This window comes from Camelus bactrianus, chromosome 16 (genome assembly GCF_048773025.1).
Source record: "Camelus bactrianus isolate YW-2024 breed Bactrian camel chromosome 16, ASM4877302v1, whole genome shotgun sequence".
NCBI classification, from domain to species: Eukaryota; Metazoa; Chordata; class Mammalia; order Artiodactyla; family Camelidae; genus Camelus; species Camelus bactrianus.
The window spans coordinates 49,904,410-49,927,849 of NC_133554.1; the positions used below are offsets into that span (position 1 = coordinate 49,904,410).

The following is a 23,440-nucleotide window of genomic DNA, read 5'->3' on the forward strand; positions in this document are numbered from 1 at the left end:
AATTATACACTTACCAATCATGATAAACACAATTAACATTATCTTCACTCTCTTCACGCTGTTTTTGTTTATTACTTGGGGAGCAAGGATGAAAGGTGTGAATGATGATTAATCATTTTGGAACCAGACAGGTGACGGTAGCCCCACCTCTATGCTGAGCTAACCACGCCCTCTTCTTTCTGGGTTGATCTAAGTCCCACATTTCAAAAGCTCCAACTGTGTTCACCCAATAGCCAGGAAAAGGCAAAGGGACCCTATGTTGGTCTCTGTAGTCTCCCTTTGTTCTTCCCAAGATGGGTGGTGACCATATCCTGTGAACTGAAAATCGGACCTTAGGGTCCAGCCCGTGGTTTTGCACATGCTTTAAAAGTAACCTAGTCCTAGGAATAGACTTACCATAGGATCCAGGAATCCCGCTCCTGGGCATATATTCAGAAGGGACCCTACTTCAAAAAGACACCTGCACCCCAATGTTCTTAGCAGCACTATTTACAACAGCCAAGACATGGAAACAGCCTAAATGCCCATCAACAGATGACTGGATAAAGAAGAAGTGGTATATTTATACAATGGAATACTATTCAGCCATAAAAACTGACAATGTAACGCCATTTGCAGCAACATGGATGCTCCTGGAGAATGTCATTCTAAGTGAAGTAAGCCAGAAAGAGAAAGAAAAACACCATATGAGCTCGCTCATATGTGGATTCTAAAAAAAAAAAAACATAAATACAAAACAGAAACAGACTCATAGACATAGAATACAGACTTGTGGTTGCCAAGGGGGTGGGGAGTGGGAAGGGACAGACTGGGATTTCGAAATTGTAGAATAGATAAACAAGATTATACTGTAGAGCACAGGGAAATATATACAAGATCTTGTGGTAGCTCACAGAGAAACAAATGTGACAATGAATATATGTATGTTCATGTATAACTAAAAAATTGTGCTCTACACTGGAATTTGACACAACATTGTAAAATGACTATAGCTCAATAAAAAATGTTAAAAAAATAAAATAGTGAAATAGTGTAAAAAAAAAAAAAGGAAAAAATTAAGGATGTCCACAAAGATTTATCTGCAAGAATGTTTATGCTTAAAATATTGATGAATAGGTAGAGCAAACATATGCGTGATCATGAAACAAAACAAAACAAAAAAGTAACCTAGTCCTTAAAATACAGGAAGTACGGCTGCGGTGATCAGGCCCGTGTGCTGAGTCCTCATTTCCTCTTGGTGTTCTAGGTGCAGCCTGAGGTTTCAGGTCTAGATAAGCCATTTCCAAAGTTGGTCGCTCAGTTCTGCTAAGGAAGGTAACAACGCTCACCAGTACCAGCCGTGTGGAGTCAGAGAGAAGTTTCAACAGCACTTCCTTGTCACGATGTGTATATGCTTAGTTATAGAAATAATACATGAATATTTTCTCTTTATATAATATTTGGGCAATATACAAGGTTTTAGAGTAACAAATAGAAGTCCCCCTTCCTTCTCCGTCTTCTCCATCTCATTCCTTTCCCTGAAGACAACTATTTTTGGGTCACTATGACTCCTTCCAGTACAACACATACGCAGATAATTTTTCCTCTGCATTACTCGTAATCAAAGAAATGCAAATGAAAATAATTGACAAGGGATGATTTCTTTCTTATCACGTCTTCATTGCTAAAAATGAGTAAGAATATCCGGAATGGGTTAGAGCTTGGGGAAGGCATTGTAAATGGGAGCAACTCTTCTGGAAGTTAATTTGGTCATGTAAATGTATTTAGATTTTATAGCGGCCAAGGTCAGTTAGGAGACTGACGGTGCACCGGTTATTTGAACAAGAAAGATTTGATCAAAAGAATTGTTAGCTAGTGAAAGTGACAGGGCTCCTCTAAAGGATCCAGACCTAGCATGTGCAGAAATGAAGCTGTTACATCTGGGCTGAGGAAAAGTGGACAATGAAGGAATTAAGGACTAGGAGGGTGCTCCCAACCCTGGCCCAAGGTTGAGATTTAGATCTCTTGGAAGATCCTGGGCCTGCCACTGGGAAACCCAGCCACTGGTGGTGAAGAAACTCTCCATATGGTGCACGATGTTGGTCTCTAGATGTGTCCATTGGAAGGTGGGACAGATGTTGGAGGCCACGGCCAGAGCTGCTGCGGGTGTGTTCGCGTGGCCTGAGAGCGTGTTTGGACCTGGTCTGCGAGGACTGCTGGGTGCAGAAATGGAGGGCTGGGACCCTGCAAGAAGTGTCTTCCTGCCACTACTGGCTGGCGGTATTTCTCCAGCACCCTCTATTGACAAAGCCCCAGCTGTGCCAACGGGTAGAGGAGGCGTGTTTGCAGGGTCCAGCCCTAGCTTCACAAAGCAGGGGAAAGAGGAGTCGATTTGGCCTGGAGAGACAAGAAGTTGATAACTGGCATGGACTGGAACTCTAAATTCCATTTTTAACAACTTAAGAGAACAATGAAGGGTGTACATAAGTATTTAGATAAAGAATGGTAGCCCAGGGAAACATATACAAGATCCTGTGGTAGCTCACGGCGAAAAAAATGTGACAAAGACTATATGTATGTTCATGTATAACTGAAAAATTGTGCTCTACACTGGAATTTGACACAACGTTGTAAAATGACTATAACTCAATAAAAAATATTAAAAAAAAAAGAGAATGGTTATTGCAGTATAGGGAAAAAAAAAAAGGAGACAAGCTTAATGTTCCAAAATTGAGAACTGCTCGAGCAAAATAGTGGTTCATCTGTAAGATGAAGCTCTATTTATTAATTACATGAAAAGCAGTTTATATGATTAGGTAAAAAGATGCATTGATAATAACTTTTACATTATGCTAACCCATTAAAATATACGTATACATTTATTTGTATGAATGCATAGAGAAAGGCTTTGAAAGGCTTGGTGTCTTTCTCATCTTTTCCTTTAACTCTGTGGTATAATATCTAGCTCACACTGGTTCAATGTATCTTTACTGAACAGAAGTATTAGCTCCTTAGGGCTGCTGTAACACATTGCCACATGCTTGGCAGCTTAAAATGACAGAAATCTGTTTCTCTTGTAATTCTGGACACCAGAAGTCTGAAAGCAAGAGCCATGCTTCCTCTGAAGGCTCTAGAGGAGAAGACTTTTTGTCTGGAGGCTCCAGGCATTCCTTGGCCTGTGGCGGTATCACCCCCGTCTCTGCTTCTGTCTCCACACGCTTTCTCCTCTCCTCACGAGAACATGTGTCATCGGATTTAGGGCCTATCCAATAATCTGAGATGATCTCATTTTGAGATCCTTAACGTACTTGCCTTTGCAAAGAACTTCTTTCCAAATCAGGTCACATTTATAGGTCTGGGTTGATATATTTTTGAGGGGAGTGGGTGAGCACCATTCAATCCACTATGTGTACGACTAAATAAATATACAGCTACATGGTCTAGTGGCTTCCTTGGGTGGTAGGATTGTGGATAATCTGATTTTTTTTTTTTTTTTGCTTACTAATATTTTTATGATTCTTATGCAAACATCTTTATATTACTTTTGAAATAAAAAGAAAGTTAAAAAGTCCTTGGCGTATGACCCTGGAGGGGCTGCACTGGGGAATGCTGATTTCATCATCTTGAAGATGCGGTTGAATCCAAGCTCACAAAACCCCAAACAACCATACCCACTCAGAGAAGGAAATGATCAGAGGGAGTAAAACAGCTCAGGAGGAGGGGCAAATTCATCACTCAGAGACCTATGTTTGTTTATGCCCTGGGGCAAACCTAAAGCACTTGCAGTGGAAAGCTGGACGCAAGGAAGCTGGTGACCAGAAGTCCACGCTTCCTTAGCTTCTGGGCACCTCAGGTGAGCAGCCTGGTGGCCTGTGCAGCCCTCGCCGTCTAGAGCAGCAGATCGTCTGCAATCACTTTCAGTGCAGACCTCCTCCTCCTCCTTTTCCTCCTCATTCTCATGCTATGATTCATTGATGAATTCCTAAGAACATGTTGCTCCATTAAAATTGGAAGGTCTATGACGTCAAAAGATCTGGGGACGGAAGGCATTTTAAAAGGCTGGCATTTTCTTTTATTCAGAGAGGCAGTCTCTCCAAGAAGAAAGAAAGGAAAACATGGCAGTTAGGGCATAATTAGCTTCTAAGATTTCTTAAAGCTCTAGTTATATTTCCAGTTTCTTCTAGCGATTAACCTTTGTTTTTGTTTTAAAGCTTCAAGTTTAAAGCCAGCTTAAAACATGGATGAATATCAAGGGCTGTACTTAAGATTCTAAATGTCTTCTGGGTAGAAGATTTTTTTTTAATTAGGTTCATTAAAAAGAAAAATCACCTATTAATCAACAGAAAAGGAGAGCATTCATTACGATCTTTAAAAATCATTCCTGATTTCATATTGACACATTAACAGTGATGTTAACATGTTAAAATGTCGGTTAAAATGTTATGAGTGAATCATAATGAATGAACAAATACCTGAACTGTGAGAAAATTATCATACTTTTTTTTTTAACCAGGACAGGGGCTGGCAAATTTTTGTTGTTGTTAAGGGCCAGATAGTAACTATTTTAGGCTTTGTAGGTGAGGTGGGCTCTGTTGCAATGATTCAACGCTGTCATTGTGGTAGGAAAGCAGCCACAGACAATACATAAGCTCCAGCATCTCTGTGTTCCAATAAAACTTTATTTACAAACACAAGTGGTGGGTCAGATTAGGTCCACGGATGGTAGTTTGCTGATCCCTGTAAGAAAACATCAGAAAGTTGCAACAGGATACCAATTAATACAATGCTGGCTGACTAGAATCGGGGAAAGCAGATTTTTATCTGCTTTGCAGTTTTCCTTGTAAGAAGGAAATGCCAACATATTTGTAGCTCTCTGTGCTCTTCTTGGAAGATTAACCTGAGATAAATGATGACTGATGTAAAAGGAAGAAAGAGAAAATGAACCTCTGTCTTTGTGAAGTAAATGGTTAAATTCTCAGAAACAAGACCTTTTTCAATTAATTCTGCTGGCAATACTTCTGACCATTATGTTCTGGGAGGAGATTTAATACATGCCTTATACGTTCATCTTACTATACAGAGCTTTCGCCATATGGAGTTATGTGTTGAGTGATTGTGGTTTATGCCATGATATAGCTCAATCTGGAAAGCAGTCAGTAATGACATACCCAAAGGGGTTGAATGAATTCTTTTACCTGCGATTTACTAGTTCATCCTTGTTTATTTTTACTACGTAATATTTGATGGCAAGATAAAATTTAAGAGGAAAGTAAGACAATAGAAATGGGTGATATTTTGGAGGGAGTGTTGATGGAATATAGTTATTTACATCCTGGGTGAACAGAGATGAAAAAAACAAAACAAAACAAAACAAAAAACCCAGGAAAGACTGAGTACATTAATTAGGAAGTGAATTGCTTGGAGTAAGGATTCCTGTATTTGGTAATTTGGGTCAGTTGAGCAAATCACTAATCTCCTGCCTCTTCCATTTTAATGCTTATTAAATCCTTACTTAATCAAATTGAATAATAGGCACTAACTCATGTAGCTGGCACCAGTTGGGCTCTCTGGGAAGCAAATACTGAGTGCAAAACATTCGCTGGGCAGAGGGGGCCATGTGACTGCGAGGCAGATCTGATGGTCTGTGCCAGGCCAGTGGAGAGGTCTGGAGCCAAGAGTGCCTGATGGAGGCTCCTCTGTTGGTGGGATTGTGCACCATGCTTTGCTCAATCACGGACCAGGGCTACTTTAGCTAAGAAGTGATCTTGGCAACCACTGCCTTGCTCAGTTAACCCCCTTGAAAGCTCTGGTGTCTGTCTTTTCACCTTCTGATTCATTCCTCATGCTTTTGCTGAAGCTACTTCTGCAAAATGTAAATCTGATCACATTGTTCCATAGCTTAAAATCTTACACTGCGAGGGCCACGCTCTTTAGGAAAATATCTCTCATGGTCTGATGACTCCTCTCATTTTGGCTTTGTCTTTGGCCACTTCCTGCTGTGTATTCTGTGTCTCATCCCTGTTTTTATACCCACATCCATTGTGAAATACTCAGCATACCCAGGCAGAGCTAAGCCTCGTTAAGATATAAATCCTAAATTCTGTCTTACCTGTCTGTACAATGATCCCCCACCATGAGAGCTCTAGCTAGGTTGAAACTCATGTTCTTCTATAAAAGGCTCAAAGGGTTTCTTAATCTTTATGAGATGACAAAAGCCTGGCTGACGTTAGGGAAAAACTGATGAGTTTGGATTTGAACATGTTGCTTTAAGATGATGGCATGAAATCTGAGTGGAAAGATCTAGTGCTTGGGAAGTCTGGGGGTGGGAGAGACATTTGGAGGTAAGGGTTTTGATGAGGTCAGCATAGACTTCACAGTATGTTCTGTGAGAATGGATGAAATGTAGAGAGTTTTAGAAGCATGCGTCAGTGTATCTGGCTGCAAGTAATAGAAATATAGCCAGTAGCTGACTTACCTCTAGACCTGTCATTCAAACATATGGGAAGTTGCAGCATTAGCTTGGAAGTTCCTTGATGTCAAGGGACGGTTTTGGTTTCTACACCTTTCTCTTACCCTTCCCTCTTGGTGCAGCTCAATTCTTTTTGTACTTATGTGATGATAGCAAAAGAAAAAAGAGATGGGCAGGGAGACATGTTTTTCCTCCTTGTGTGCCTCTTTTAGAAGAAGTAAAAGATTTTCCGAACCCCTAAGAGGCCTTCCTTTTGCCACTGATCAGAAAAGGGCCACATGCCCAGTCGTACACCAGTCACTGTCGGATGGGCACAGTTCACCATGACTGGGCTGCACACCTCATTCGATTATTAAGATGAAGTGAGAACAGCAAATATAGGCACTTGGCATAGTGCGCATCAAGACTCAGGTCTGAATCACAACTTTTCGGGAAAGAACATGAGACCAAGACAAAAAAGACAGACAAATAAGTGGGTGGGGTTTGTCGGGTGGTACCTTTAACACAAGGGGGGGTGGTCAGAAAGGGGCCATGAATATCAATGAAGCAAGTGGTTCAGGAAGAATGAGGACTAAAGAAAGACTGAAGAATGTGACAATGAAGTGATTGTTGGTGAACTTTAAGAGCAGTTCTTTCCGTTGAATGCTTGGGTTGGAAGCAGAAGGTCATGGAGTGGTGAAGCAACTCAGTGATGTGGAAATACAGGTACAACCTGTGTAACAATGTTTTTAGAGTTTGGATGGTGAGTGGAAGTGGGGTGAAACGGGAAGGCAGCTAGAGGCGGGCAACAAGTGAAGAGGAAAGTGGGAGGTTTTTCAGAACGAGATCTGGGTATGTTTAAAGGTCGGTGGGAACGAGTCAGCGGAGAAAAAAAAAATCAAAAGGGTATAAAAGGAATGGAGAAAAGCAGGTCTCCTGGGTTTGATGCAAGGTAGAGGGGAAAAGCTCACTTTTTGGAGGAGAGGCTACAGTTGGAGGCTGGAGGGAAGGATGTAAAATGCTGGTGGATGTTTTGAGATAACAAAAGAAATGCAAAAGCTCAAAGTGGGTCTTTGAGAACCAGGAGGTCTGGTTGTCTCTACAATGTTCAGAGGAATAAAAGTGTAGCATAGAAGTGGAGGGAAGGAAGGGTTAGAATTGATGGATTGAGGGGAGATGAGAGGATCTGGAATGTCAAGAATTGGGAAAATTTTACAAGTTTAGAACCTAAAAAAAAAAAGAAGAAAAAAACTCCTGGGAAATTAAATTTGATGACCACAGGGAAAAGGAAGCCTGAAACCTATAAATTTCCCTGAGAAGGGAAGGCTTTCTAGATGAAGAGAAATCTGACATGGAAAATCCATTTTTGGCTTTTCCCAACCGCCTGCTGTTTGTGAAATAACAAATGATGTTTCTCAAACCCCAAAATGTTTCAATTTCCTCAGTTGAAAGATGCCATGTTAACTGTTGTACTATTTATAAAGTAAGGCTTTTTTTTTTTTTTTACCCCAATCTCACGAGAGAGCTGAAAATAAGTCTCTGGGACAGGATTCAAGTCAGTTAAATCAGGGACACGTATAGGATACACATTGTCTGTACGAGACACTAGATTTTGAGAAGACTTAAAATCTAACACCTTCTAACCTGCCTAAATTGGAAAGAGTTGGAAAATTTACAAAAGAATCAGATAGATGGAGATAAAACCTCACCTTTCTTACTCACAAAGCACTATATGGGAGGGCATGGGTTAATCTGGAAAATAGGTTTGTTTACACGCCACCCCCAACCCTGGATCAAACTTGCAACCCTTCCCCAAGCTAGAGGCCTTCTTTGCTGGAATGATCCTGCCCCAATAAGGTTTCTGGATGGCCAAGAAGAAAGGAGAATTCAGCGAGAATACAGGTTAATTATAGGTGGCTGGTTCCTCAAAGAGAGAATGAGGATGTTGAATTGAGAAAACTCAGATCCTTATGCCAAACTCATGAATCAGGTAAGTCGTCTTCTCCCCTGGGGGAGGGGGTCACTGATGAGGGAAGAGAGAGTCTGGGTCTAATTAATGTCCTTCCCAAGGACTTCTTATTAAGTACCCCTCCCCAAACAAGGCACTGTATTGGGTGCATGGGCACCGGGGGATATAAGGAGAAATAATGCATGTCCTAGGGTTCAAGGAACTTGCAATCTAGCATGACAGAGAAGAAATAGCATGATGCAGTGGGCAGAAATACAGAGATGCGAGTGTAAGGCAAGTGGTCCTCAGTGCAGGGGGAGGGAAATGGAAGCAACCGATGTTGAAAGGGGCCAGAAGGTCGAGGCCGTCACAAGCTTTATTAAGGAGTTTGGTTTCTACTTGATAAGACATAAGAAGCCATGGAAAGTTTCTGAACAGGGGAGTGAACCGTTGGGTTTGGGAATTAGTGCGTAGGTTGGGCTAGACTGGAGGAGAGGCTCAGTGGAAGAGGTGATGGAGACCTGACTAAGGCCGAATTCAAGGGAGAGGTCAGAGATCGAAACCATAGTGGAGGATGGGGTATGGGGTACCGAAGAACAAGGGGGAGGGGGAGTTAAAGGACCTTGCAGGACAAAGGACGAGTAAATGAGGAGAAGGCATTGAGTTTGGTTTTATATATTTCGAGTTTGTTAGTTTGGAGAGATGTGTGCTTTTCTAGCAGGGAGTTAGAAATAAACAAAGACACACACACAGACAAAAACAAATAAATAAGCATTTACTATGCGGTGAGCCCTGTCTCAGGTACTAGAGACAGCAGTGAAGTTGTTAGACCTTGTCCTTATCTTCATACAGCTTAGGGTTGATCAAAATCTCCCCATCTGTGAGTGGCATGCTCTCAACCCTCATCTAAACTATTTCCCAGATCTCCAACTGGATGGACCCAGAAACCAGCCTAACCCCTGCAGTTGCCACAGTGCACCTGTCCTGCCTGGATCCCCCTCCTCCAGCTCCAACTTGTCTGTTCCAGTCCCAGTGCCTGAAAAACCTGTGCTTGTGAGAACATCAATGTCATGTGCAAGGGTGTCACTCTGGACTGGGCTTTATCTATACTTTGTGCTACATGTTGTCTCCTGCAATTGCAAAATATCCCTCTTCTGCCTACAGTTGCACAACAGCTGCCCCGGGTTGTGCCTCTAGTGTCTTCCCTCCTCGTGGACCTCCAAGGAACCCCACGCACAGACACTGTTTCATTTGCCTTCATTTCCTTCGTGGTTCCTTCCTCACTTTTTTTGGTACGTTCTCCAAACTTCCTCTTTCAAATGCAGTTATAAATGGAGGAAGCTCCTATGCATGTGAAAGGAGGCAGAAGGAAGTGTGTGTGTGTGTGTATGGTCTGTACCAGCAGCAGGCAGATCAAAGCACTTTGTCACTTAAGTGATTGCAGCAAAGGACAACCACTATTGTGTGAAGGGAGGTAAATCCCTACAAAGGCAGATGTTAAGAGTCTAAAAGTCCAGGAAAGAGATTTCCAAACTCTCCGGGTTCACAGGGTCCTTAGTGTCTTAGTAATTCTTTCACAGCACGCGAAGCCAAAAGAAATACCCGAGTTCTGTTTGTTAAATGGTCAGGTCCAAAAAGCTTAGTAAGTATTTGTCCTAACAGTTTAGTAGAAGTTTAAAAAATAACACACATAAATCAAGAGAAAACTCTTTGACTTTGTTTTTAGAAACGATTGCTTGCTAATGCTACGTGTGTGCCTGCTGGATAACTTCTCAAATGCTGGAATCAGGTCAGACTCTGTCACCCTCATGTCCTTTCCACCGTGATTTTCATATGGTTCTTGCTTTTTGATCACTCTAAGGGCCCCAACCCCAACTTGGCTCAAAGCTGATGTCCTCAAAAAGAATGCAGTTGATCGAATGAAATGCTCAAAGTGCAAAACACCTTGAACTAGGAATTCGCACGGTGCAATGGATGTCCACCACCACTGGATTTCCCTTGAAATTAAAAAAGATCCCTGAGTGCTCCCTGTGAATTCGCTACCATTAAGTAACTTTAATCAATGAGGAGGAGTAATCCAGGCAAAAGGGTGCCTGTGACCACTTAGCGAACAGGGCGACATTTTGTGAGGAAGTCTCATTCATGGAGGAATGTGGGGAGACTGAGCAACTTGTCTGAATTTTAGAGCACTCATCACTATCTGAGTTTTTATATATATATTTGTATGTGTACACACACATATAATTGTATGTTATATATAATATATTTTAATATATTATGTAATAATATAATAATACTTTTAATACATAATTATATACTATACATAATACATTTTACATATTATATAATATAATATTCATTACAAACTGTGTGTATTTGTGTGTATGTATATATATATTTATGTATAAAGCAGTGTATATATATATATGAATATATACTCACATCCAGCTGTTCTCTGGCTGCTGTGCGGGAGTGAGAAAGTTGTTCTCTGGGTCTGATGAGCCATAGAGAGTGCAAACCCCAGATCTGTAGCAGAATCTATGGCATGGTTTTAGAATTTTCTGCAGCAGTGTTTGGCAGTCAGAGAGGAGGAACAGAGAAAATGGAGGCTCGGCTTTATTCAGGGTCAGAAATTGCTAAAAAAAAAAAAACAAAAAAAACCCAGACATGGTAGAAAATAAAGAGCTTTGAAGGTGTGAAGATTTAGAAAGTTCACAGTCTTAACCTCCAAGCCTGGCTTTCACGGTGCCCCGTGGGGGGAGAGGCGAGGCCCCCTTGCAGCTCTTTATCCCCGATTGCAAGACTCTGTGACGACATGCCTTCGATGCAGGTCTCTGTTTGCTTCTGATGCTGGGCCCCTAGGATGCCCTTTCACACTGGAGGCTCCTTTGTACAATATATAGACTTCCCGCCTGCTGTTTTCTGTTGGGAACTCGAGCTCCCGTTCTCATTTGGCTGTTAGACCTTCGGGATTGATCCCTTCTCTCCTGTTTCTCTCCCCTCCACCCAGTATCTTCCATCTCCTTGTCTCCGTTGGTTCTCTTTCTGGGAGAGAAACTAGGGCGAGCTTTATCTTCAAGCTCATCAAGAGAAATCTCTATTTTGGGCGCTCTGGCTTTACTTTCTGAGAACTCTTCTTTGCTCTGATTAATAAATTCTTGTTTTGTGGCTACATTATCTCCTCATATCTCTCCAAGGATGTTATTTAATACATTTTTAAAAAAATCCTTCATTCTCTGTTTTCCTTCCTTTCCCTTCCCTCTCCCTTTCCTTCCTTCCTTTTTCCCTCCATCTCTCTCTGTATCTTTGTCTCTGTCTTTTTTCTTAATTAACCTAAGTTCTGCGCAGGTTGAGAAACAGGGCCAAAAAGCAAGGCAGGAGGGAGATGAAAACATCACATTTATGAAACTGTTGAAAGCTCAGGTAGGGAGGTGGCTTAGTGCGAGAGCCAAGGGGGTCCGTGACCTGAAGCCCGGAGACTTCGTGACTCACATACGCAGTCATGGGCAGTGCTGGACCCAGACAGGCCTCCTCTCGTGGTGAGACTCACATCAGGAAGCGCAGAAGAAAAGTGCCCTCTCCTGGACAGACTCTCTCCCAAGAAGAAAAGGGGGCTGAACTAAGCCTGATCGGTTCTTCCCGGATTAACCATTCCTGCCCTGTGGGAGGAGCAAGTGAGAGTCAGGGAGAGACCAAGAGCACATCATGTCTCCATGAGGAAGGAGACACCAGACTTTGGTAACTTTCCCTGCGAATGTCTCCTTGCGGAGCGGGGTCAGTGCCTGGCTCCCGGCCTTCTGTACACAGGAGCATGTGAAGGTGTTGACTGTTATGAATACCGATGCCTACCTTCCAGGATGACTCCATGTACCCCCCAACCCACGCTCTGTGACATCAAAGTCCCCAATTCGTGTGTCTCTATGAGGTCTGGCGTTGGGGAGAAGCAGCTCTGTTCTCAGTCCTCTGCTTTTATCCATGGTGTTCTCTGTTCTGCTAAGTAAGTTATTCCTCCTGCCCTGCCTTCCAGTCTTTAAAATTCTGTTGATCTCTCCCAGTCCTGGATACCCCTTCTCCTGAAGTCTCCACCCTTGAGAATTTATGTTTTCCTTCCTTTACTGTGGAACGAGGTGCATCAAAGCCTTGGCTCTAGATCCTACACTAGCTCTGCCACAAACGAATTGTACGACTTTGGACAAGCCACTTGACCTCTCTGTGCCTCAGATTTTTCATCTGTAAAACAGGTTGTTATAAGGTTTTGTTGCCAAGTCCAACCTCGTACTGATTGCCACATGACAGGCCAGTAAATCGAAAGACGAGTTGTTAAGGCAGAGAATAGCAACTTTATCCCAAAAGTCAACAGACCAAGAAGATGATGGATCAGTGTCCCAAAGAACCATCTCACCCAAGTCAGAATTCAGGCTCCTTTTATACTAAAAAGGGGGGTGGGTGTGGTTGTTTTTGGCAAACTTCATGGTGTTGGAATCCTTTGGTCTTGCAGCTGTCCAGGTAGGTCAGGTCACGATGTTCCTGTAAAGCTCCAACAAGACAAATGTTATTCTCTGCTCTGCAACTTTTTATCTCTATATGAATGGAGATGTGTTATACCTTTCAAGGTCAGAGCCTTGAAAACGGGCTATCCTGTAAATTTCAGGCTACGGGCAATATCCTTTTAGTGATTAACTTATAGTAAAAGCAACAGAACCCAAAGGTTAAAGAAAAAGAAACAGAGCCAATATGGAGTCAGATTTGTTCTTCCCTATTACACTTTATTGTTATCTTCCCTGCAGAACATTCATATCCGTGTTGACACATCTTGATGCATGTTCGTTATCATCACTGTAATTTCATTATCTTAGTAGAGTTTTGGGAAGGGTAGGATGTAAATGTGGGCATTCTTTCTCTTCGTTCTTCAGAGTTCTCATTTGTGGTGGCTTTTCATCCAGATTGTAATTTCCATGAAGGCTGATCTACCTTTCTCTTACTCTTTACCGTTTCCATCGCACTCGGCATAACACGCAGCGCGTGGTATGTGCTCAGGCAATATCTGTGGAGTGGATCAATGGAAACACGTTCACTCACAGTGCTCCTCGTAAGAGACGTTACTGTGTACTACTTGAGAATATGGGCTTTTGAATCAGGGCTCTTGGGCTTCAATGATTGCTGAGTCACCAACTGGTTGTATTGTGAAGGAAAAGCCGGGCTGGGCCTACCTGTAAATCTAAGTGTAGCAAGTGTCAGGTTACTGATCTGAGTTCTGCTGGGCTAACTCGTAAATCTAAGTTCATAAGCGTCGGTTTGCTGATTCCCTGCTCATGTTTTTTGCTAGCCAGCTGGATTTTCAGAGAGACATATCTGGCCTTGAAATGTTGGTTTGCTGCCTCCCTGCCTCTACTTTTGTGATAATGATTCTGCTAAAGCTGTTCCATGCCTATTGGCCGAATACCCCAAGCTTGTAATTAACCCTGTAAAACCTCATGTACATGTCCTGGAGGTGCTCAGAGCTTCGGAGCAGAAGCCCCTCTGAACCCGCTGGTGTAAATCTGAGTACTCCAACCCTCCGAGTGGTGCTTGTTTCTTGGCTGGCCTGTCATGTCCGTAACATGTCACCCTTGGCTGCATTCTTAATTTCTCCAGTTCTCAATTTCCTCACCTGTAAGATGAGGATAAGACAGTGCCTGCCTCCTAGGGCTGATGTGGGGAGTAAAAGAAAAAAACTGTAAGAAGCACTTAGCATAATGCCTGGCACATAGTAATGGCTCAGTTAAAAGTTAGCTGCTATTATTGCTGGGGTTTTTTTTTGTGTATATATATATATATATATTATTGAAGTATAGTCAGTTTACAATGTGACAATTTCTGGTGTATAGCACAATGCTTCTGTCATACATGAACATACATATATTCATTTTCATATTCTTTTTCAACATAAGTTATTACAAGATACTGAATATAGTTCCCTGTGCTATACAGAATGAACTTGTTATTTATTTTATATATAAAATTTATATATATAAAATATATATATATATGTTAGTATCTGCAAATGTCGAACTCCCAATTTGTTTATTTTCTGCATACTGGTCACTGGGACAGGCACAAATACGTGTATCATTTATTGAGTGCCTATAGTTTGCTGGGTCCTAGACTTAATTCTGTAGTAGTTAAGAGTGTGGTATCTCTCGTCAGATGGCCAGGTTTTGAATTCAGGCCTCAGCGGAATAATTTTGAACAAGTTCCTGGATCTCTGTTGAATCTTACTATCAGTGCTCGTAGAATGAGGTTGTAATAAAGCCTATCTGTAGGGTCGTTAGGAGGCAAACCATATAAACTGTAGCAAAGAGCTTAGCACATAGTAAGTATGTGCTCAGTAAGTATTAGCTGTGATGATGATGACAGCGATCGTGATTATGGTGACAATGACAAAGAAGATGACCATGATGATGATGATGATGATGATGATGATGACAAGAGTAATGGTGATGACGATGTTGATGAAATGCAAGGGAGGAAGGTGGCTCTACTGACTGGAGAAGCCGTGCAGAGGTCAGATGCTCTGGGTATAGGGTCAGAAGCTGAAGCTGAGTGCCTGTTTGGGCTCACTGATCATGTGACCTTGGTCAAGCTCTCCTATCTAGTTGCATTTTAGGATCTTCATCTGTAAAAACAGTAACTATTTCGCAGGGCTGTTGGGAAGCTCAAATAGGACACTACAGGTCATTAATTCTAGGATGCATATCGTTCATATTTTAACATCTCTGAAATCAACTATGCACCTTGCCATGACTGCCAGAGAGACGGAGCATAAATTTGGTATCTGTGAAGCAAGCATTCATCGTTGGAGAAGTGACCACGGCTCCATGTTTTTTCTTGCAAAACAATGACTGTTTCATGAGACCTAAGAAAGGGATTCGTGAGTAGAGAAAGCTCTGGTTTTTTTAAAATTTATTTTTTGGAAGTACATGCAGGAGGATTTTTTTTATCCCATGCCAAGCTATGCAACTGAAGGCAGGAGAAATTGTGAAATTGCACGGACTAGATGAAAGACATTTCAAAGCAGTGAGGAGTTGGTGTGATGGACTGTAGCAAGATCAAGAAAGCACCAACATCAGAAGTTGCAGAACGGGTGTCAGTGTTAAAAGAAAATCCCAGAGGAGAATCATTGGTCGCCTGAGGGATGCTTTTGTGTGGAGAAATGTGGACGTTGATGACTCTGATTCGAAAAGTGATTTAGAACATTCAGACTCTGAATGTCTTATTTCTCTTATATTTTCTTTCTCATTAAGACACACAAGGGATATATGGTGAAAATCACTACCCATAAATCTAAAGCAGCTCCTTCAATAAGCAGACAATAAAAATTCAAAGCGTCACAGTTTTACGGGCAGTGTTTTATTTACTTTTAAGTGGCGTAGAAAACAGTGGTGTGTCCTTGAGTTGATGGTGTTTTAGATTTGATGAAAAACAATAATATATGTCAAACTCTTGGCACAATGCCATAGCCTTTACCTACTTATTTTTGTCCCATTTTGCCTCAACGAAATTTACAAAAACTTAGAACAATATATACAGGTGGGAGTCAGCCTTCAAAAGGCTTCCCAGTGACTCCTGCCTCCTGGTTTTCATGCCCTTTTGCAGGTTTCATGGCTGCCATACTGCGTCAAACTGACATATGTGAATAATAGGGTAGAGCAGAAATGAGAGAGCGTGGCCCCTGAGGCTTGGTCATTCAGACCTTGCCACATCCATCTTGCAGTCCCAGGTCACTCACTCCGGAGAAAGCAGCCACTATATCGCTGAAGACACTCCAGCAGTCCTACGTAGGGGGGACACATGGTGAGGAACCGAGTCCTCCTGCCAACAGCCAGAGTGGCTGTAAATATTTATGTAAATAAGATCATCCTCTTTGTGTTTTTCTATAACCTACTTTTTAAAATACAGTAGTGTCTTGCCGACCTCCTTCCGTGTCAATAAATAATAAACCATTACTGGGAATGAATGCAAAGTGTTCCTTTGTATGTATTTGCCATATTTTGCTTAATCAATCTTCTATTAACGGACTTTAAAGTGATTTCTGATCTTTCTCTATTGTAATGCATGCATCTGTAAACATCCTTGTGTGATTCCTAGGATTGTGACCTTTGGTTAAAAGGTTTGCTCATTTATACTTTGATACACGTTGCCAGAACACCCTCTGGAAATACTTTTACCATTGTTTCATTTTGATGTAGTAAAATCAATCTCTTTACTTTTTGATTTCTTCTATTACTTCAAACCTTAGTAGATTTTTTCCCCCAAAGACTCGGCATAACTTTTTGTCATTTTTCTATAATTTGATATTTTAGAAAGATAAAAACTTTAATCCCACTGGAGCACGCAGGCTTTTGATTTCCAGTTTTATTAGCAATAAAGTGACTGCTCTTTCCTTCAGGACAGTAGTCAGGTGGCTGAGGTAGAGTTTATTTTTTTATAACTATTTGTATCTATTATTCTTATTTCTACAAGTTAGTCATGACTCATCCTTGTGAAAAATGCAAAACCAAAGCACAACGGAAGAGATAAATAAACAGTCCGTGGACTTCATCAACCACTCCTCGACCATCAAACCCATTCCTCTTCCCAGAGGTGTTTTGGGTTTATCACTATGGCATGTATCCTACCATTCTCTTTCTTTTGAACTTACGTATTTAATATATGCATATAAAAACATGTCGATCCTGTGTTTTTGTTTTTATATAAATGTGATGATGCATTTATGTTCTGCAGATCGCTTTTCCCACCCAATAATATGATGTGGTTCTCTCTATCTAGACTTACTTCCTTCTTTTTAACTGATACACAGAATCTCGTAATTCAGATGCACTTTGGTTTATTTAACTATTTCCAACTGGTGGACATTTAGGTTTTTCTCTAGTAAAAGAGAAAAAAAGTGCCGTCAAGAACTTTGTATACTTGCTTCTTTGGGGAATCCTTTCTTTAGGAGAGATAATAGAAGCAGAATTTCTAAGTCAAAGAAGGATATTTGAAATATAGTTTTGTTTAGTTCAGTGTTTCACAACCTTTTGTTGTTGTTCATTATCATGGACCCTAATAAAAATTAAATTAAACTTAAATGACTAAATTTGTTAAAATTAAAATTCTCCCAATGGGAGACATCAGAGTCTAGGGAATACAATTTTGTTGGGTAGAGTTGAGCTTTGGAGGGTCACACACCGTTGTCATAGCCAAAATATTTTCACTTTCAAGAACTGATTTTTGCCCCTACCGAGAACACGTGATTTAGATAAATACAAGTTGAAATCTTTTTGGTTTGTGACCCGGTGGAAAAGACACATCCCTCGTTTGTGTGAGGACTGAAGGATGTCACATCTAAGTCTTGTCACCCTGGAAGCCGTTAGCACCTATGGCTTGCCTGGAACCCTCGAAAAAAACTGACTGAATTGAACTGAATGTTGCTAATACAATGTCCGAGAGCATTGTCACGCCTGCTGTAAAGCAGAGCAGAGAGACACAGCTAATTTGTTCTCCTTCCTCATACATTAATTAACATTGTCGAATCGCCAGACTCTCGCTAGGTAATTCATAGAGGAAAAAAACATGGAAAAGAAATAATTGGGCTGGAGGCGGTCACTCACGAGAGCTTGCTCACGCATTCCTTTTGTAGTAGTTTCACTGTTTTAGGAGAATGGAATCTGGCCCAGGAGGCTCAGCCTTTGAAATATGCCTTAAGACAAGTCGGGTGACAGGCAAACCAACCCGTTGCTTTGGTTATGTGGGGGAAAAAAAAAAAAAAAAGGCTTGATGAGTGACTCTGAAAGAAAGCGAGCCGCTCGGACGTTGGCAAACTGCAAAATGAAAGTCCTGACATTTAGAAATAATTATTTCTAGCTCTGGAGTACAAACCCACCAGTTCCACTGATGTGAAAGGAGGGAGGCTCCAGATAATCACAGGAACAAGACAAAAGTCACCCAGGAGGGAGGCTGGGAGTAGGGGTGTGGACCCAGCTGTTGCCTCGGTGCTTTTGGGGAGAGGAAGGATGCTCACCCCTTCTGTATTTCAGAGCGGCTGAGGTCTGATCTTTCTGCCCTGCGCTGGCTAGCTCATCTTGGGCGAATCGATTGGTGATTCTGGTCCGCAGCTGAGCTGGATGAGCTGGAAGCCAAAAGGTTTTGCTCAAATCACTTGGGTGGAGAGATTTAATGTCAAAACACTTAGAATGGCAGCTGAGAGCTAATAAAATGCTAATGTAGGAAAGAAGAGACTTCCTGGAGTTCTAAGTAACGTTGTTATGCACGCGTGAATGTTTTTATTTCCATCCTTAGGGTTTCACTTTAACGTGGGTTAGGGGAAAAAAAACCAAAACGACCTGCACATCAAACTACTGATTTCATAGGTCTTATTTACCATTTAGGATGTGGCTCCTAAGAAAACCAAATTCATTGTAAATTGATTTATGTAAAAATAATACATAGGGGTTGTATATGGAAATGGTTTAAAAAAAAAGAGTGAAGATGTTTCTAGAATGAATGAAGTTTGAGAAACAACGATGTATGCCATACCTTCTTAGAACTGGCTACACTGCCCACGCTGAGCACGGACCGTCACGGGTAGTTAAAAATCCCTCGCTGTGCCTTCTGCAGCAGAAAAGGAAGAGCAGGGAAAGAACCACCAAGGTTTCAGCACTTCTGTTGGGTGTCCAAAGCACAAAGCACTTCCTCTTAAAAATACTGAAAGCGAACGTTTATGGTGTTCTCACTATGCCGGGTGCTTTCCTAAATGCTTTGTGTGTCTTGTTTCATCTAACCCTTGCAACAACCCTGGAAACTGAATTCCATTATTATCATCATTGTCCCCATTTTACAGATTAGGACACTGAGGCTGTAGAACTAACAATAAAGAGGGCAGGATTTGAACTCAGACAGACTCACTCCAGGGCCTGTACCCATCTCTGTGCTTCTTCCAGGATTTCACACAACTCCCACCATGAGGAGTCCTTCCTCCCAGAGCAGCTGGGGACCTCATTTCTAAAAAGTACTTGCTATTTTTTTTTAGAGAGATATTTAGGTTTAAAGCAAAATAGAGAGGAAGGTACAGAGATTTCCCATATACCTCCTGGCCCCACACATGCATAGCCTCTGCCCCATCACTCACTCGGGCAGTGCGCTTGTTACGGTGGATGAACCTAGATTAACATACAATCACCTGAGAGCCATAGTTTACCCTTTCATTCTCCCCCTGGATGATGCACATTCTGTGGGTTTGGACAAATGTATAATGACATATACCCATCATTATAGTATCATACAGAGTATTTTCACGGCCCTAAAAATCCTCTGTGCGCCACGCTGAGATGGACGCCCAAGATCCATCTCTAACAAGCTCCCAGGTGATGCTGCTCCCACGGATCCTTGGACCACACTTTGAATATAAAGACCAAGAACCTTTCGTTATGGCAGGAGGCACGTCTCTTGTCCTTCCTCCACTCGTACTGTCTCCGAGGCATCAACTGAGTTAAAACTATGAATGAGGTTCGGTACAAACTCACGTCCGTGGGACAGGATATTTGGCGATCGGAAGGGAAGCCGATGCAGCACGTATGTGCCTAGGGACTCCTCCCTTCCTTTGTCTGCTGGCTGAAAACGAAGCACTTCTAGCTCCTCTCAAAGAGGAAGGCATCAGGTCCACAGAGCACAAAGGTGCAGGCTTCCCTTTCCAGGGAGACAGGGTTTCTAAGACCCTGGGAGAGGATTCAGTATTAGTTTCGGGCCTTGGGCTGCAAAATTGGTTTTCAACTTTATGCAACATTTTGGCCCTTTCCTAAGAACTGTTTCGAAACTGTTTGACGTCCCTGCTCTGGGACGTCTATAAAGAGACAAGCTGTCCTTTCATATGAGCTGACTTGGCAGTAAAGCAAGGCCTGTCCCTTTTGCTGTCCAGAAATTTCCCAAACTTGTGGCCTGTATCCTCTTCCTGTCGATCCTTTCCCAAGATGCCCTTTGAGATGCGAGTCTGCCAGGAAGGCTCTCCCGGTTTGCAGTCAGTTGTGCACATGGTCATAGGTGTGAAGCTTAGCCCAGAAGCCTGAGTGTGCAAGAAACACAAATGACAGTGTATTTTTGAAATTCAATCCAACATCTATTTCAAACGCTTACTTCACGAGGGTGGAAAACATCTCATCTCGGTGAATTTGGGTTTTTTTTTTCTCCTGCTCTAGGATTATATTTAAACCAGGGGGAGCTAGATGTCCCATAGCTTTAATGTAATCTGGTTATAAGGGCCTTGGGTGAGACACCTGCCACCCAATTTTGTCCTCCCTCATTGGCCCAAGCGTGCCACCTCAGAAACCTCCTTGTCCCTGTTTGTATGGTTCTACCTGGCTCTACTCTCCCTCAAGATGTTTTCCAAGAAATATTTTGCCTAAGCCGAGAGTCCTTTCCAGGCCCTTAACATCCTAGGCTTTTAAAACATTAGAGCCAGGAAAATATTATTTTTTCGCCTCTGCTTCCTTCTTTACATCATCCCCTGAACCAATAAGCATAAAATAGCTTAGCTGTTAAAAATGGAACAAGGGCCAAAAAAGAGAACAGAAGCTCATAGGATTTGAAATATATTACCTTGCTATAGAATGTAATGCCCTAGATGAACTGCCCTGTGATTTGTGTAGATCTCAGTGCGTTTTGATGCTTTTCCCACCCAGTACACATTTTAATGATCCTGTAACTCTCCTAAAAGCTCGTCTTCACATTTGTCCTTCTTTCTTCAAGTTCACCCCACGTCTGCCAAAGAAGTGTGGGATCCGGAGAGGTGGGAAACCCAGAGCCCGAGGAGGAAGGAGAGTAATAGAACCCACCCGAGAACTTTGCTGGGTCTTGCTTTCGAAAATGTGACTTGGCCCAACCTATGTGCGTTTGTAGAGAGGTGAGATAAGCTAATTAATTCAATTCAATTAATTGAGACAATGCTGGTGGCAAGTTCGCTGTACTGTGTGCTCTAACTGGGTGGAGGTTAAGGACATCAGCTTCGGAGTGAGAAAGCCCACCTGTGATTTCTGGCTCTGACACTGCCTACCTGGTTGGCCTGGGGCAAGCTACTCAACCTCGCCAGTTTTTAAAACAGGGGTAGTATGAGTACAGTCAGCCTTCTGTACCAGCGGATTTCGCATCTGCAGATTCAACCCACTGAGGGTTTTCAACCACGAAACTTCTGTCCAAGGTTGGTTGAATCTGCTGATGTGAAACCCAGAGGATGCTGAGGGCTGACTGTATTCACTGTAGGGCAGGCATTTTATATGAGGAACTTGAGTGTCTGTGGATTTTGGTACCCGCGAGGGCTCTTGGAACTGATCACCCATGGATGCCAAGGGATGCTGTACGAGTTAGGACTATTTAAATGTTTGAATGAGATATTATGCATGCCAAGAGCTTGGTACAATGAATGCCTGGCCTTTGGCAAACACAGAATAAACATTAACATCTAATAATCATCATACAAATAGGGTTGGTTTTCTGAAAACTTCCCCCTTTGTAGTTATCATCAAGGAGTCTTTTGTTTAGTCCTTGTTTGTGAAGATGGAAAAAACCCAAGAGGCACTGAGACTTTTATTTAACTATGTCTAAGGTCTGAAAGCAGGCAAACATCTGATGTAGACTCGCTGGCCTTTCTTTCACCATGGAAATTTTGGCTCTAACATACTTTTTTGGAGCGTCTTGATTTAGCAAACCGAAGGCCCTGGTTTTAATATACAAGATTTGAAGCATGGCTAATTGTAAAATATTTCCAAATGCTTGTAGTGAGAAGACTATGTTGGGCTGTACCTGTCAACATCATGACGGACTGTATCCAAAAAGCAGGACATATGATTTGAAGTTGGCAAAGGAAAGGAAGTTTTCACCCTAAACACACCGCTCATTTAAGTAATTGAGGCTGGATATTCACAAGCTGCAAAGCTCTAGACAGGTTTTCACAAGGACTGATAAAATTCACAGTGCTCTAAGCTGAGTCTCATCATTGGAGACTTCATACATATGGAGGAGTCTCTGTCTGCTGCCATGAGCATGATTTCTGGGCCTCTGCTCCAATTTTACGGACTCCTTTTATCCGGGAACCTAATGATGTTTGGTAATGACAAACATCTCCCAGCCTCCGAGTTCCAACTCAACTGTCACCCAGCTAATCCTCTGGGGATGTCTCCACGGAGCCCCTCTTCCCATCTACAGTCTCTCCTTCACTTCTTGAATGTTTCCTTCGTCCTTACTGCCACCTTTGCTTTTTTCTTTCTAGCCTGCTCTTCAACAAAACAAACATCCCAGACAGTAACCAGTATCATCTAGCATGGCCCAAGCTCTATCTTTGTGTAGGAGGATAACACGCTACCTCTTTCCAAGGGAAGAGTTTGGAATTTTAGTCCTGCTTCCACCCATCTCACTAGAAGATAACCATATCTGTTTCTGTAAGTTGCACAAGAATAGCATAAAAGGAGAATGAAGCCGGGAATTTTGTTTCTGGGCAAAGATGTGAATAAATTTTAATAATATTAATTTGATAGGCAATAGTAACAATGCATTGTGGGGTCTTGAAACAGATTTAGAATTCAAATAAAGAATAATAGGAGCATTAAGTAGGAAGGGGGGTAAATGGAGTTCAAGTATTCTAAGGTCTCTGCATTGCCCAGAAGGGGGTAAAGCCATCAGTTAGCATCATGCTTTGGTAAGTCAAGGTGCATATTGTAATTTCTGAGTAGCATTAAGAGAATGGAAAATGCATGTACAACCTCTGTGCTAATAGAGAAAAGGTGGAATAATAAAAAAAAAAAAGTTTAATCCAAAACAAAGAAAACACAAAAAAGGACCAAAGAACAGATGAAACAAATACAATAGATGGTCATTTTATCTAGTTGACAGTGTATCTAATGTTATGGGCTGAACTGTTTCTCTGAAAAATTAATGGGTTGAAGTTCTACCTCCCATACCTAAGAATGTGACTGGATTTGGCGATTGGGCCTTTAAAGAGGTTATTAAGGCTAAATTAGGTTATTACAGTGACCCCTAATCCAATATAATTGATCTCC

The 23,440-nt window shown here is 41.9% G+C and overlaps 2 long non-coding RNA genes across 2 annotated transcripts in view; one reads left to right on the forward strand and one right to left on the reverse strand.

Moving 5' to 3' along the window:
- Window positions 1-23,440, forward strand: part of LOC141573652 (uncharacterized) — a 115,515-nt gene that overhangs the window by 9,312 nt on the left and 82,763 nt on the right. The gene's annotated exons all lie outside the window — the stretch shown is intronic.
- Window positions 13,121-20,575, reverse strand: LOC123614990 (uncharacterized). The gene is made up of 2 exons (XR_012499623.1): window positions 18,418-20,575; window positions 13,121-13,419 (listed from the first exon to the last, which is right to left on the reverse strand). It is a non-coding gene; the product is annotated as an uncharacterized LOC123614990 (long non-coding RNA).